The following is a 10,000-nucleotide window of genomic DNA, read 5'->3' as shown; positions in this document are numbered from 1 at the left end:
GAGTTCTGATGGGATCCGGTGCATTAGTGCTGGTATGATCGCACCTATTATAATATGCGCACATAATTATCATATGCATGTCTTGCGACGTAGGGTAAGTCGAGCTGCGAATCCCTGCGGGGCCCGTGCGAGCTTGCCTAAAATGAGGTCATTGAGACTCGCTTTAGCTAAACTATTCAAGATAGCGCCGTTTAAAGAACGAGGGTAAGCACGACGTAAAAAAAAAAAAAAAAAAAAAAAGAGGTGCAACACGAGGACTTCCCAGGAGGTCACCCATCCTAGTACTACTACTCTCGCCCAAGCACGCTTAACTGCGGAGTTCTGATGGGATCCGGTGCATTAGTGCTGGTATGATCGCACCTATTAAAATATGCGCACATAATTATCATATGCATGTCTCGCGACGTAGGGTAAGTCGAGCTGCGAATCCCTGCGGGGCCCGTGCGAACTTGCCTAAAATGAGGTCATTGAGACTCGCTTTAGCTAAACTATTCAAGATAGCGCCGTTTAAAGAACGAGGGTAAGCACGACGTAAAAAAAAAAAAAAAAAAAAAAGAGGTGCAACACGAGGACTTCCCAAGAGGTCACCCATCCTAGTACTACTCTCGCCCAAGCACGCTTAACTGCGGAGTTCTGATGGGATCCGGTGAATTAGTGCTGGTATGATCGCACCTATTAAAATATGCGCACATAATTATCATATGCATGTCTCGCGACGTAGGGTAAGTCGAGTTGCAAATCCCTGCGGGGCCCGTGGGAGCTTGCCTAAAATCAGGTCATTGAGACTCGCTTTAACTAAACTGTGCAAGATAGCGCCGTTTAAAGAACGAGGGTAAGCACGACGTAAAAAAAAAAAAAAAAAAAAAAAAAAAAAAAAAAAAAAAGAAGAGGTGCAACACGAGTACTTCCCAGGAGGTCACCCATCCTAGTACTACTCTCGCCCAAGCACGCTTAACTGCGGAGTTTTGATGGGATCCGGTGCATTAGTGCTGGTATGATCGCACCTATTAAAATATGCGCACATAATTATCATATGCATGTCTCGCGACGTAGGGTAAGTCGAGCTGCGAATCCCTGCGGGGCCCGTGCGAACTTGCCTAAAATGAGGTCATTGAGACTCGTTTTAGCTAAACTATTCAAGATAGCGCCGTTTAAAGAACGAGGGCAAGCACGACGTAAAAAAAAAAAAAAAAAAAAAAAAAAAAAAAAAAAAAAAAAAAGTGGTGCAACACGAGGACTTCCCAGGAGGTCACCCATCCTAGTACTACTCTCGCCCAAGCACGCTTAACTACGGAGTTCTGATGGGATCCGGTGCATTAGTGCTGGTATGATCGCACCTATTATAATATGCGCACATAATTATCATATGCATGTCTTGCGACGTAGGGTAAGTCGAGCTGCGAATCCCTGCGGGGCCCGTGCGAGCTTGCCTAAAATGAGGTCATTGAGACTCGCTTTAGCTAAACTATTCAAGATAGCGCCGTTTAAAGAACGAGCGTAGGCACGACGTAAAAAAAAAAAAAAAAAAAAAAAAAAAAAAAAAAAAAAAAAAAAAAAAAGAGGTGCAACACGAGGACTTCCCAGGAGGTCACCCATCCTAGTACTACTCTCGCCCAAGCACGCTTAACTGCGGAGTTCTGATGGGATCCGGTGCATTAGTGCTGGTATGATCGCACCTATTATAATATGCGCACATAATTATCATATGCATGTCTTGCGACGTAGGGTAAGTCGAGCTGCGAATCCCTGCGGGGCCTGTGGGAGCTTGCCTAAAATCAGGTCATTGAGACTCGCTTTAGCTAAACTATTCAAGATAGTGCCGTTTAAAGAACGAGCGTAGGCACGACGTAAAAAAAAAAAAAAAAAAAAAAAAAAAAAAAAAAAAAAAAAAAAAAAAAAAAAAAAAAAAAAAGAGGTGCAACACGAGGACTTCCCAGGAGGTCACCCATCCTAGTACTACTCCCGCCCAAGCACGCTTAACTGCGGAGTTCTGATGGGATCCGGTGCATTAGTGCTGGTATGATCGCACCTATTATAATATACGCACATAATTATCATATGCGTGTCTTGCGACGTAGGGTAAGTCGAGCTGCGAATCCCTGCGGGGCCCGTGCGAGCTTGCCTAAAATGAGGTCATTGAGACTCGCTTTAGCTAAACTATTCAAGATAGCGCCGTTTAAAGAACGAGGGTAAGCACGACGTAAAAAAAAAAAAAAAAAAAAAAAAAAAAAAAAAAAAAAAAAAAAAAAAAGAGGTGCAACACGAGGACTTCCCAGGAGGTCACCCATCCAAGTACTACTCTCGCCCAAGCACGCTTAACTGCGGAGTTCTGATGGGATCCGGTGCATTAGTGCTGGTATGATCACACCTATTAAAATATGCGCACATAATTATCATATGCATGTCTCGCGACGTAGGGTAAGTCGAGTTGCGAAACCCTGCGGGGCCCGTGCGAACTTGCCTAAAATGAGGTCATTGAGACTCGCTTTAGCTAAACTATTCAAGATAGCGCCGTTTAAAGAACGAGGGCAAGCACGACGTAAAAAAAAAAAAAAAAAAAAAAAGAGGTGCAACTCGAGGACTTCCCAAGAGGTCACCCATCCTAGTACTACTCTCGCCCAAGCACGCTTAACTGCGGAGTTCTGATGGGATCCGGTGAATTAGTGCTGGTATGATCGCACCTATTAAAATATGCGCACAAAATTATCGTATGCATGTCTCGCGACGTAGGGTAAGTCGAGTTGCAAATCCCTGCGGGGCCCGTGGGAGCTTGCCTAAAGTCAGGCATTGAGACTCGCTTTAACAAAACTGTGCAAGATAGCGCCGTTTAAAGAACGAGGGTAAGCACGACGTAAAAAAAAAAAAAAAAAAAAAAAGAGGTGCAACACGAGGACTTCCCAGGAGGTCACCCATCCTAGTACTACTCTCGCCCAAGCACGCTTAACTGCGGAGTTCTGATGGGATCCGGTGCATTAGTGCTGGTATGATCGCACCTATTAAAATATGCGCACATAATTATCATATGCGTGTCTTGCGACGTAGGGTAAGTCGAGCTGCGAATCCCTGCGGGGCCCGTGCGAGCTTGCCTAAAATGAGGTCATTGAGACTCGCTTTAGCTAAACTATTCAAGATAGCGCCGTTTAAAGAACGAGGGTAAGCACGACGTAAAAAAAAAAAAAAAAAAAAAGAGGTGCAACACGAGGACTTCCCAGGAGGTCACCCATCCTAGTACTACTCCCGCCCAAGCACGCTTAACTGCGGAGTTCTGATGGGATCCGGTGCATTAGTGCTGGTATGATCGCACCTATTATAATATGCGCACATAATTATCATATGCATGTCTTGCGACGTAGGGTAAGTCGAGCTGCGAATCCCTGCGGGGCCCGTGCGAGCTTGCCTAAAATGAGGTCATTGAGACTCGCTTTAGCTAAACTATTCAAGATAGTGCCGTTTAAAGAACGAGCGTAGGCACGACGTAAAAAAAAAAAAAAAAAAAAAAAAAAAAAAAAAAAAGAGGTGCAACACGAGGACTTCCCAGGGATCCGGTGCATTAGTGCTGGTATGATCGCACCTATTATAATATGCGCACATAATTATCATATGCATGTCTCGCGACGTAGGGTAAGTCGAGTTGCAAATCCCTGCGGGGCCCGTGCGAGCTTGCCTAAAATCAGGTCATTGAGACTCGCTTTAACTAAACTGTGCAAGATAGCGCCGTTTAAAGAACGAGGGTAAGCACGACGTAAAAAAAAAAAAAAAAAAAAAAAAAAAAAAAAAAAAAAAAAAAAAAAAGAGGTGCAACACGAGGACTTCCCAGGAGGTCACCCATCCTAGTACTACTCCCGCCCAAGCACGCTTAACTGCGGAGTTCTGATGGGATCCGGTGCATTAGTGCTGGTATGATCGCACCTATTATAATATGCGCACATAATTATCATATGCGTGTCTTGCGACGTAGGGTAGGTCGAGCTGCGAATCCCTGCGGGGCCCGTGCGAGCTTGCCTAAAATGAGGTCATTGAGACTCGCTTTAGCTAAACTATTCAAGATAGCGCCGTTTAAAGAACGAGGGTAAGCACGACGTAAAAAAAAAAAAAAAAAAAAAAAAAAAAAAAAAAAAAAAAAAAAAAAAAAAAAAAAAAAGAGGTGCAACACGAGGACTTCCCAGGAGGTCACCCATCCTAGTACTACTCCCGCCCAAGCACGCTTAACTGCGGAGTTCTGATGGGATCCGGTGCATTAGTGCTGGTATGATCGCACCTATTATAATATGCGCACATAATTATCATATGCGTGTCTTGCGACGTAGGGTAAGTCGAGCTGCGAATCCCTGCGGGGCCCGTGCGAGCTTGCCTAAAATGAGGTCATTGAGACTCGCTTTAGCTAAACTATTCAAGATAGCGCCGTTTAAAGAACGAGGGTAAGCACGACGTAAAAAAAAAAAAAAAAAAAAAAAAAAAAAAAAAAAAAAAGAGGTGCAACACGAGGACTTCCCAGGAGGTCACCCATCCAAGTACTACTCTCGCCCAAGCACGCTTAACTGCGGAGTTCTGATGGGATCCGGTGCATTAGTGCTGGTATGATCGCACCTATTAAAATATGCGCACATAATTATCATATGCATGTCTCGCGACGTAGGGTAAGTCGAGTTGCGAAACCCTGCGGGGCCCGTGCGAACTTGCCTAAAATGAGGTCATTGAGACTCGCTTTAGCTAAACTATTCAAGATAGCGCCGTTTAAAGAACGAGGGCAAGCACGACGTAAAAAAAAAAAAAAAAAAAAAAAAAGAGGTGCAACTCGAGGACTTCCCAGGAGGTCACCCATCCTAGTACTACTCTCGCCCAAGCACGCTTAACTGCGGAGTCCTGATGGGATCCGGTGAATTAGTGCTGGTATGATCGCACCTATTAAAATATGCGCACAAAATTATCGTATGCATGTCTCGCGACGTAGGGTAAGTCGAGTTGCAAATCCCTGCGGGGCCCGTGGGAGCTTGCCTAAAGTCAGGTCATTGAGACTCGCTTTAACAAAACTGTGCAAGATAGCGCCGTTTAAAGAACGAGGGTAAGCACGACGTAAAAAAAAAAAAAAAAAAAAAAAAGAGGTGCAACACGAGGACTTCCCAGGAGGTCACCCATCCTAGTACTACTCCCGCCCAAGCACGCTTAACTGCGGAGTTCTGATGGGATCCGGTGCATTAGTGCTGGTATGATCGCACCTATTATAATATGCGCACATAATTATCATATGCATGTCTTGCGACGTAGGGTAAGTCGAGCTGCGAATCCCTGCGGGGCCCGTGCGAGCTTGCCTAAAATGAGGTCATTGAGACTCGCTTTAGCTAAACTATTCAAGATAGCGCCGTTTAAAGAACGAGGGTAAGCACGACGTAAAAAAAAAAAAAAAAAAAAAGAGGTGCAACACGAGGACTTCCCAGGAGGTCACCCATCCTAGTACTACTCCCGCCCAAGCACGCTTAACTGCGGAGTTCTGATGGGATCCGGTGCATTAGTGCTGGTATGATCGCACCTATTATAATATGCGCACATAATTATCATATGCATGTCTTGCGACGTAGGGTAAGTCGAGCTGCGAATCCCTGCGGGGCCCGTGCGAGCTTGCCTAAAATGAGGTCATTGAGACTCGCTTTAGCTAAACTATTCAAGATAGTGCCGTTTAAAGAACGAGCGTAGGCACGACGTAAAAAAAAAAAAAAAAAAAAAAAAAAAAAAAAAAAAGAGGTGCAACACGAGGACTTCCCAGGGATCCGGTGCATTAGTGCTGGTATGATCGCACCTATTATAATATGCGCACATAATTATCATATGCATGTCTCGCGACGTAGGGTAAGTCGAGTTGCAAATCCCTGCGGGGCCCGTGCGAGCTTGCCTAAAATCAGGTCATTGAGACTCGCTTTAACTAAACTGTGCAAGATAGCGCCGTTTAAAGAACGAGGGTAAGCACGACGTAAAAAAAAAAAAAAAAAAAAAAAAAAAAAAAAAAAAAAAAAAAAAAAAGAGGTGCAACACGAGGACTTCCCAGGAGGTCACCCATCCTAGTACTACTCCCGCCCAAGCACGCTTAACTGCGGAGTTCTGATGGGATCCGGTGCATTAGTGCTGGTATGATCGCACCTATTATAATATGCGCACATAATTATCATATGCGTGTCTTGCGACGTAGGGTAGGTCGAGCTGCGAATCCCTGCGGGGCCCGTGCGAGCTTGCCTAAAATGAGGTCATTGAGACTCGCTTTAGCTAAACTATTCAAGATAGCGCCGTTTAAAGAACGAGGGTAAGCACGACGTAAAAAAAAAAAAAAAAAAAAAAAAAAAAAAAAAAAAAAAAAAAAAAAAAAAAAAAAAAAGAGGTGCAACACGAGGACTTCCCAGGAGGTCACCCATCCTAGTACTACTCCCGCCCAAGCACGCTTAACTGCGGAGTTCTGATGGGATCCGGTGCATTAGTGCTGGTATGATCGCACCTATTATAATATGCGCACATAATTATCATATGCGTGTCTTGCGACGTAGGGTAAGTCGAGCTGCGAATCCCTGCGGGGCCCGTGCGAGCTTGCCTAAAATGAGGTCATTGAGACTCGCTTTAGCTAAACTATTCAAGATAGCGCCGTTTAAAGAACGAGGGTAAGCACGACGTAAAAAAAAAAAAAAAAAAAAAAAAAAAAAAAAAAAAAAAGAGGTGCAACACGAGGACTTCCCAGGAGGTCACCCATCCAAGTACTACTCTCGCCCAAGCACGCTTAACTGCGGAGTTCTGATGGGATCCGGTGCATTAGTGCTGGTATGATCGCACCTATTAAAATATGCGCACATAATTATCATATGCATGTCTCGCGACGTAGGGTAAGTCGAGTTGCGAAACCCTGCGGGGCCCGTGCGAACTTGCCTAAAATGAGGTCATTGAGACTCGCTTTAGCTAAACTATTCAAGATAGCGCCGTTTAAAGAACGAGGGCAAGCACGACGTAAAAAAAAAAAAAAAAAAAAAAAAAGAGGTGCAACTCGAGGACTTCCCAGGAGGTCACCCATCCTAGTACTACTCTCGCCCAAGCACGCTTAACTGCGGAGTCCTGATGGGATCCGGTGAATTAGTGCTGGTATGATCGCACCTATTAAAATATGCGCACAAAATTATCGTATGCATGTCTCGCGACGTAGGGTAAGTCGAGTTGCAAATCCCTGCGGGGCCCGTGGGAGCTTGCCTAAAGTCAGGTCATTGAGACTCGCTTTAACAAAACTGTGCAAGATAGCGCCGTTTAAAGAACGAGGGTAAGCACGACGTAAAAAAAAAAAAAAAAAAAAAAAAGAGGTGCAACACGAGGACTTCCCAGGAGGTCACCCATCCTAGTACTACTCCCGCCCAAGCACGCTTAACTGCGGAGTTCTGATGGGATCCGGTGCATTAGTGCTGGTATGATCGCACCTATTATAATATGCGCACATAATTATCATATGCGTGTCTTGCGACGTAGGGTAAGTCGAGCTGCGAATCCCTGCGGGGCCCGTGCGAGCTTGCCTAAAATGAGGTCATTGAGACTCGCTTTAGCTAAACTATTCAAGATAGCGCCGTTTAAAGAACGAGGGTAAGCACGACGTAAAAAAAAAAAAAAAAAAAAAAAAAAAAAAAAAAAAAAAAAAAAAAGAGGTGCAACACGAGGACTTCCCAGGAGGTCACCCATCCAAGTACTACTCTCGCCCAAGCACGCTTAACTGCGGAGTTCTGATGGGATCCGGTGCATTAGTGCTGGTATGATCGCACCTATTAAAATATGCGCACATAATTATCATATGCATGTCTCGCGACGTAGGGTAAGTCGAGTTGCGAAACCCTGCGGGGCCCGTGCGAACTTGCCTAAAATGAGGTCATTGAGACTCGCTTTAGCTAAACTATTCAAGATAGCGCCGTTTAAAGAACGAGGGCAAGCACGACGTAAAAAAAAAAAAAAAAAAAAAAAGAGGTGCAACTCGAGGACTTCCCAGGAGGTCACCCATCCTAGTACTACTCTCGCCCAAGCACGCTTAACTGCGGAGTTCTGATGGGATCCGGTGAATTAGTGCTGGTATGATCGCACCTATTAAAATATGCGCACAAAATTATCGTATGCATGTCTCGCGACGTAGGGTAAGTCGAGTTGCAAATCCCTGCGGGGCCCGTGGGAGCTTGCCTAAAGTCAGGTCATTGAGACTCGCTTTAACAAAACTGTGCAAGATAGCGCCGTTTAAAGAACGAGGGTAAGCACGACGTAAAAAAAAAAAAAAAAAAAAAAAGAGGTGCAACACGAGGACTTCCCAGGAGGTCACCCATCCTAGTACTACTCTCGCCCAAGCACGCTTAACTGCGGAGTTCTGATGGGATCCGGTGCATTAGTGCTGGTATGATCGCACCTATTAAAATATGCGCACATAATTATCATATGCGTGTCTTGCGACGTAGGGTAAGTCGAGCTGCGAATCCCTGCGGGGCCCGTGCGAGCTTGCCTAAAATGAGGTCATTGAGACTCGCTTTAGCTAAACTATTCAAGATAGCGCCGTTTAAAGAACGAGGGTAAGCACGACGTAAAAAAAAAAAAAAAAAAAAAAAAAGAGGTGCAACACGAGGACTTCCCAGGAGGTCACCTATCCTAGTACTACTCTCGCCCAAGCACGCTTAACTGCGGAGTTCTGATGGGATCCGGTGCATTAGTGCTGGTATGATCGCACCTATTATAATATGCGCACATAATTATCATATGCATGTCTTGCGACGTAGGGTAAGTCGAGCTGCGAATCCCTGCGGGGCCTGTGGGAGCTTGCCTAAAATCAGGTCATTGAGACTCGCTTTAGCTAAACTATTCAAGATAGCGCCGTTTAAAGAACGAGGGTAAGCACGACGTAAAAAAAAAAAAAAAAAAAAAAAAGCGGTGCAACACGAGGACTTCCCAGGAGGTCACCCATCCTAGTACTACTCTCGCCCAAGCACACTTAACTACGGAGTTCTGATGGGATCCGGTGCATTAGTGCTGGTATGATCGCACCTATTAAAATATGCGCACATAATTATCATATGCATGTCTTGCGACGTAGGGTAAGTCGAGCTGCGAATCCCTGCGGGCCCGTGCGAGCTTGCCTAAAATAAGGTCATTGAGACTCGCTTTAGCTAAACTATTCAAGATAGCGCCGTTTAAAGAACGAGGGCAAGCACGACGTAAAAAAAAAAAAAAAAAAAAAAAAAAAAAGAGGTGCAACACGAGGACTTCCCAGGAGGTCACCCATCCTAGTACTACTCTCGCCCAAGCACGCTTAACTGCGGAGTTCTGATGGGATCCGGTGAATTAGTGCTGGTATGATCACACCTATTAAAATATGAGCACATAATTATCATATGCATGTCTCGCGACGTAGGGTAAGTCGAGTTGCAAATCCCCGCGGGGCCCGTGGGAGCTTGCCTAAAATCAGGTCATTGAGACTCGCTTTAACAAAACTGTGCAAGATAGCGCCGTTTAAAGAACGAGGGTAAGCACGACGTAAAAAGAAAAAAAAAAAAAAAAAAAAGAGGTGCAACACGAGGACTTCCCAGGAGGTCACCCATCCTAGTACTACTCTCGCGCCAAGCACGCTTAACTGCGGAGTTCTGATGGGATCCGGTGCATTAGTGCTGGTATGAACGCACCTATTATAATATGCGCACATAATTATCATATGCATGTCTTGCGACGTAGGGTAAGTCGAGCTGCGAATCCCTGCGGGGCCCGTGCGAGCTTGCCTAAAATGAGGTCATTGAGACTCGCTTTAGCTAAACTATTCAAGATAGCGCCGTTTAAAGAACGAGGGCAAGCACGACGTAAAAAAAAAAAAAAAAAAAAAAAAAAAAAAAAAAAAAAGGTGCAACACGAGGACTTCCCAGGAGGTCACCCATCCTAGTACTACTCTCGCCCAAGCACGCTTAACTGCAGAGTTCTGATGGGATCCGGTGCATTAGTGCTGGTATGATCGCACCTATTATAA

The 10,000-nt window shown here is 45.0% G+C and overlaps 30 non-coding genes across 30 annotated transcripts in view; all 30 read right to left on the bottom strand.

Annotated features, from left to right (window-relative positions):
- The window catches only part of LOC148557999 (5S ribosomal RNA), a 118-nt gene extending 72 nt beyond the window's left edge, over positions 1-46 (bottom strand). The window contains exon 1 of the ribosomal RNA XR_015890823.1: positions 1-46. This exon is cut by the window's left edge and continues 72 nt beyond it. This is a non-coding gene — a ribosomal RNA (5S ribosomal RNA).
- A 194-nt stretch (positions 47-240) lies between these two features.
- On the bottom strand, positions 241-362 carry LOC148557998 (5S ribosomal RNA). The gene has a single exon (XR_015890800.1). It is a non-coding gene; the product is annotated as a 5S ribosomal RNA (ribosomal RNA).
- Positions 363-555: 193 nt separating this feature from the next.
- Positions 556-674, bottom strand: LOC148557997 (5S ribosomal RNA). Its single transcript, XR_015889266.1, has one exon. It is a non-coding gene; the product is annotated as a 5S ribosomal RNA (ribosomal RNA).
- Positions 675-887: 213 nt separating this feature from the next.
- Positions 888-1,006, bottom strand: LOC148557996 (5S ribosomal RNA). The gene has a single exon (XR_015890694.1). It is a non-coding gene; the product is annotated as a 5S ribosomal RNA (ribosomal RNA).
- A 214-nt stretch (positions 1,007-1,220) lies between these two features.
- LOC148557995 (5S ribosomal RNA) lies at positions 1,221-1,339 on the bottom strand. The gene has a single exon (XR_015889650.1). It is a non-coding gene; the product is annotated as a 5S ribosomal RNA (ribosomal RNA).
- Positions 1,340-1,559: 220 nt separating this feature from the next.
- Positions 1,560-1,678, bottom strand: LOC148557994 (5S ribosomal RNA). The gene has a single exon (XR_015891175.1). It is a non-coding gene; the product is annotated as a 5S ribosomal RNA (ribosomal RNA).
- Positions 1,679-1,912: 234 nt separating this feature from the next.
- On the bottom strand, positions 1,913-2,031 carry LOC148557993 (5S ribosomal RNA). Its single transcript, XR_015888662.1, has one exon. It is a non-coding gene; the product is annotated as a 5S ribosomal RNA (ribosomal RNA).
- A 220-nt stretch (positions 2,032-2,251) lies between these two features.
- Positions 2,252-2,370, bottom strand: LOC148557992 (5S ribosomal RNA). Its single transcript, XR_015888847.1, has one exon. It is a non-coding gene; the product is annotated as a 5S ribosomal RNA (ribosomal RNA).
- A 194-nt stretch (positions 2,371-2,564) lies between these two features.
- On the bottom strand, positions 2,565-2,683 carry LOC148557991 (5S ribosomal RNA). The gene has a single exon (XR_015890308.1). It is a non-coding gene; the product is annotated as a 5S ribosomal RNA (ribosomal RNA).
- Positions 2,684-2,876: 193 nt separating this feature from the next.
- Positions 2,877-2,995, bottom strand: LOC148557990 (5S ribosomal RNA). Its single transcript, XR_015891164.1, has one exon. It is a non-coding gene; the product is annotated as a 5S ribosomal RNA (ribosomal RNA).
- Positions 2,996-3,187: 192 nt separating this feature from the next.
- LOC148557989 (5S ribosomal RNA) lies at positions 3,188-3,306 on the bottom strand. The gene has a single exon (XR_015888651.1). It is a non-coding gene; the product is annotated as a 5S ribosomal RNA (ribosomal RNA).
- Positions 3,307-3,792: 486 nt separating this feature from the next.
- Positions 3,793-3,911, bottom strand: LOC148557988 (5S ribosomal RNA). Its single transcript, XR_015888640.1, has one exon. It is a non-coding gene; the product is annotated as a 5S ribosomal RNA (ribosomal RNA).
- A 230-nt stretch (positions 3,912-4,141) lies between these two features.
- LOC148557987 (5S ribosomal RNA) lies at positions 4,142-4,260 on the bottom strand. Its single transcript, XR_015888629.1, has one exon. It is a non-coding gene; the product is annotated as a 5S ribosomal RNA (ribosomal RNA).
- A 210-nt stretch (positions 4,261-4,470) lies between these two features.
- LOC148557986 (5S ribosomal RNA) lies at positions 4,471-4,589 on the bottom strand. The gene has a single exon (XR_015888540.1). It is a non-coding gene; the product is annotated as a 5S ribosomal RNA (ribosomal RNA).
- A 196-nt stretch (positions 4,590-4,785) lies between these two features.
- On the bottom strand, positions 4,786-4,904 carry LOC148557985 (5S ribosomal RNA). Its single transcript, XR_015890850.1, has one exon. It is a non-coding gene; the product is annotated as a 5S ribosomal RNA (ribosomal RNA).
- A 195-nt stretch (positions 4,905-5,099) lies between these two features.
- On the bottom strand, positions 5,100-5,218 carry LOC148557984 (5S ribosomal RNA). The gene has a single exon (XR_015888618.1). It is a non-coding gene; the product is annotated as a 5S ribosomal RNA (ribosomal RNA).
- Positions 5,219-5,410: 192 nt separating this feature from the next.
- LOC148557983 (5S ribosomal RNA) lies at positions 5,411-5,529 on the bottom strand. Its single transcript, XR_015888607.1, has one exon. It is a non-coding gene; the product is annotated as a 5S ribosomal RNA (ribosomal RNA).
- A 486-nt stretch (positions 5,530-6,015) lies between these two features.
- LOC148557982 (5S ribosomal RNA) lies at positions 6,016-6,134 on the bottom strand. The gene has a single exon (XR_015888596.1). It is a non-coding gene; the product is annotated as a 5S ribosomal RNA (ribosomal RNA).
- A 230-nt stretch (positions 6,135-6,364) lies between these two features.
- Positions 6,365-6,483, bottom strand: LOC148557981 (5S ribosomal RNA). The gene has a single exon (XR_015888585.1). It is a non-coding gene; the product is annotated as a 5S ribosomal RNA (ribosomal RNA).
- Positions 6,484-6,693: 210 nt separating this feature from the next.
- On the bottom strand, positions 6,694-6,812 carry LOC148557980 (5S ribosomal RNA). Its single transcript, XR_015888539.1, has one exon. It is a non-coding gene; the product is annotated as a 5S ribosomal RNA (ribosomal RNA).
- Positions 6,813-7,008: 196 nt separating this feature from the next.
- LOC148557979 (5S ribosomal RNA) lies at positions 7,009-7,127 on the bottom strand. The gene has a single exon (XR_015890849.1). It is a non-coding gene; the product is annotated as a 5S ribosomal RNA (ribosomal RNA).
- Positions 7,128-7,322: 195 nt separating this feature from the next.
- LOC148557978 (5S ribosomal RNA) lies at positions 7,323-7,441 on the bottom strand. Its single transcript, XR_015888574.1, has one exon. It is a non-coding gene; the product is annotated as a 5S ribosomal RNA (ribosomal RNA).
- A 217-nt stretch (positions 7,442-7,658) lies between these two features.
- Positions 7,659-7,777, bottom strand: LOC148557977 (5S ribosomal RNA). Its single transcript, XR_015888538.1, has one exon. It is a non-coding gene; the product is annotated as a 5S ribosomal RNA (ribosomal RNA).
- Positions 7,778-7,971: 194 nt separating this feature from the next.
- LOC148557976 (5S ribosomal RNA) lies at positions 7,972-8,090 on the bottom strand. Its single transcript, XR_015890097.1, has one exon. It is a non-coding gene; the product is annotated as a 5S ribosomal RNA (ribosomal RNA).
- A 194-nt stretch (positions 8,091-8,284) lies between these two features.
- On the bottom strand, positions 8,285-8,403 carry LOC148557975 (5S ribosomal RNA). The gene has a single exon (XR_015891153.1). It is a non-coding gene; the product is annotated as a 5S ribosomal RNA (ribosomal RNA).
- A 196-nt stretch (positions 8,404-8,599) lies between these two features.
- On the bottom strand, positions 8,600-8,718 carry LOC148557974 (5S ribosomal RNA). Its single transcript, XR_015889994.1, has one exon. It is a non-coding gene; the product is annotated as a 5S ribosomal RNA (ribosomal RNA).
- A 195-nt stretch (positions 8,719-8,913) lies between these two features.
- Positions 8,914-9,032, bottom strand: LOC148557973 (5S ribosomal RNA). Its single transcript, XR_015890199.1, has one exon. It is a non-coding gene; the product is annotated as a 5S ribosomal RNA (ribosomal RNA).
- A 199-nt stretch (positions 9,033-9,231) lies between these two features.
- On the bottom strand, positions 9,232-9,350 carry LOC148557972 (5S ribosomal RNA). Its single transcript, XR_015889654.1, has one exon. It is a non-coding gene; the product is annotated as a 5S ribosomal RNA (ribosomal RNA).
- A 197-nt stretch (positions 9,351-9,547) lies between these two features.
- On the bottom strand, positions 9,548-9,667 carry LOC148557971 (5S ribosomal RNA). Its single transcript, XR_015891480.1, has one exon. It is a non-coding gene; the product is annotated as a 5S ribosomal RNA (ribosomal RNA).
- Positions 9,668-9,874: 207 nt separating this feature from the next.
- On the bottom strand, positions 9,875-9,993 carry LOC148557970 (5S ribosomal RNA). Its single transcript, XR_015889437.1, has one exon. It is a non-coding gene; the product is annotated as a 5S ribosomal RNA (ribosomal RNA).
- Between the last annotated feature and the right edge of the window lie 7 nt (positions 9,994-10,000).

Source organism: Arachis ipaensis, chromosome B6, assembly GCF_059453495.1.
Source record: "Arachis ipaensis isolate K30076 ecotype BB chromosome B6, ASM5945349v1, whole genome shotgun sequence".
NCBI lineage: Eukaryota > Viridiplantae > Streptophyta > Magnoliopsida > Fabales > Fabaceae > Arachis > Arachis ipaensis.
Note: the sequence above shows the minus strand (reverse complement) of the source record. Positions and strands in the feature narration are given on the sequence as shown.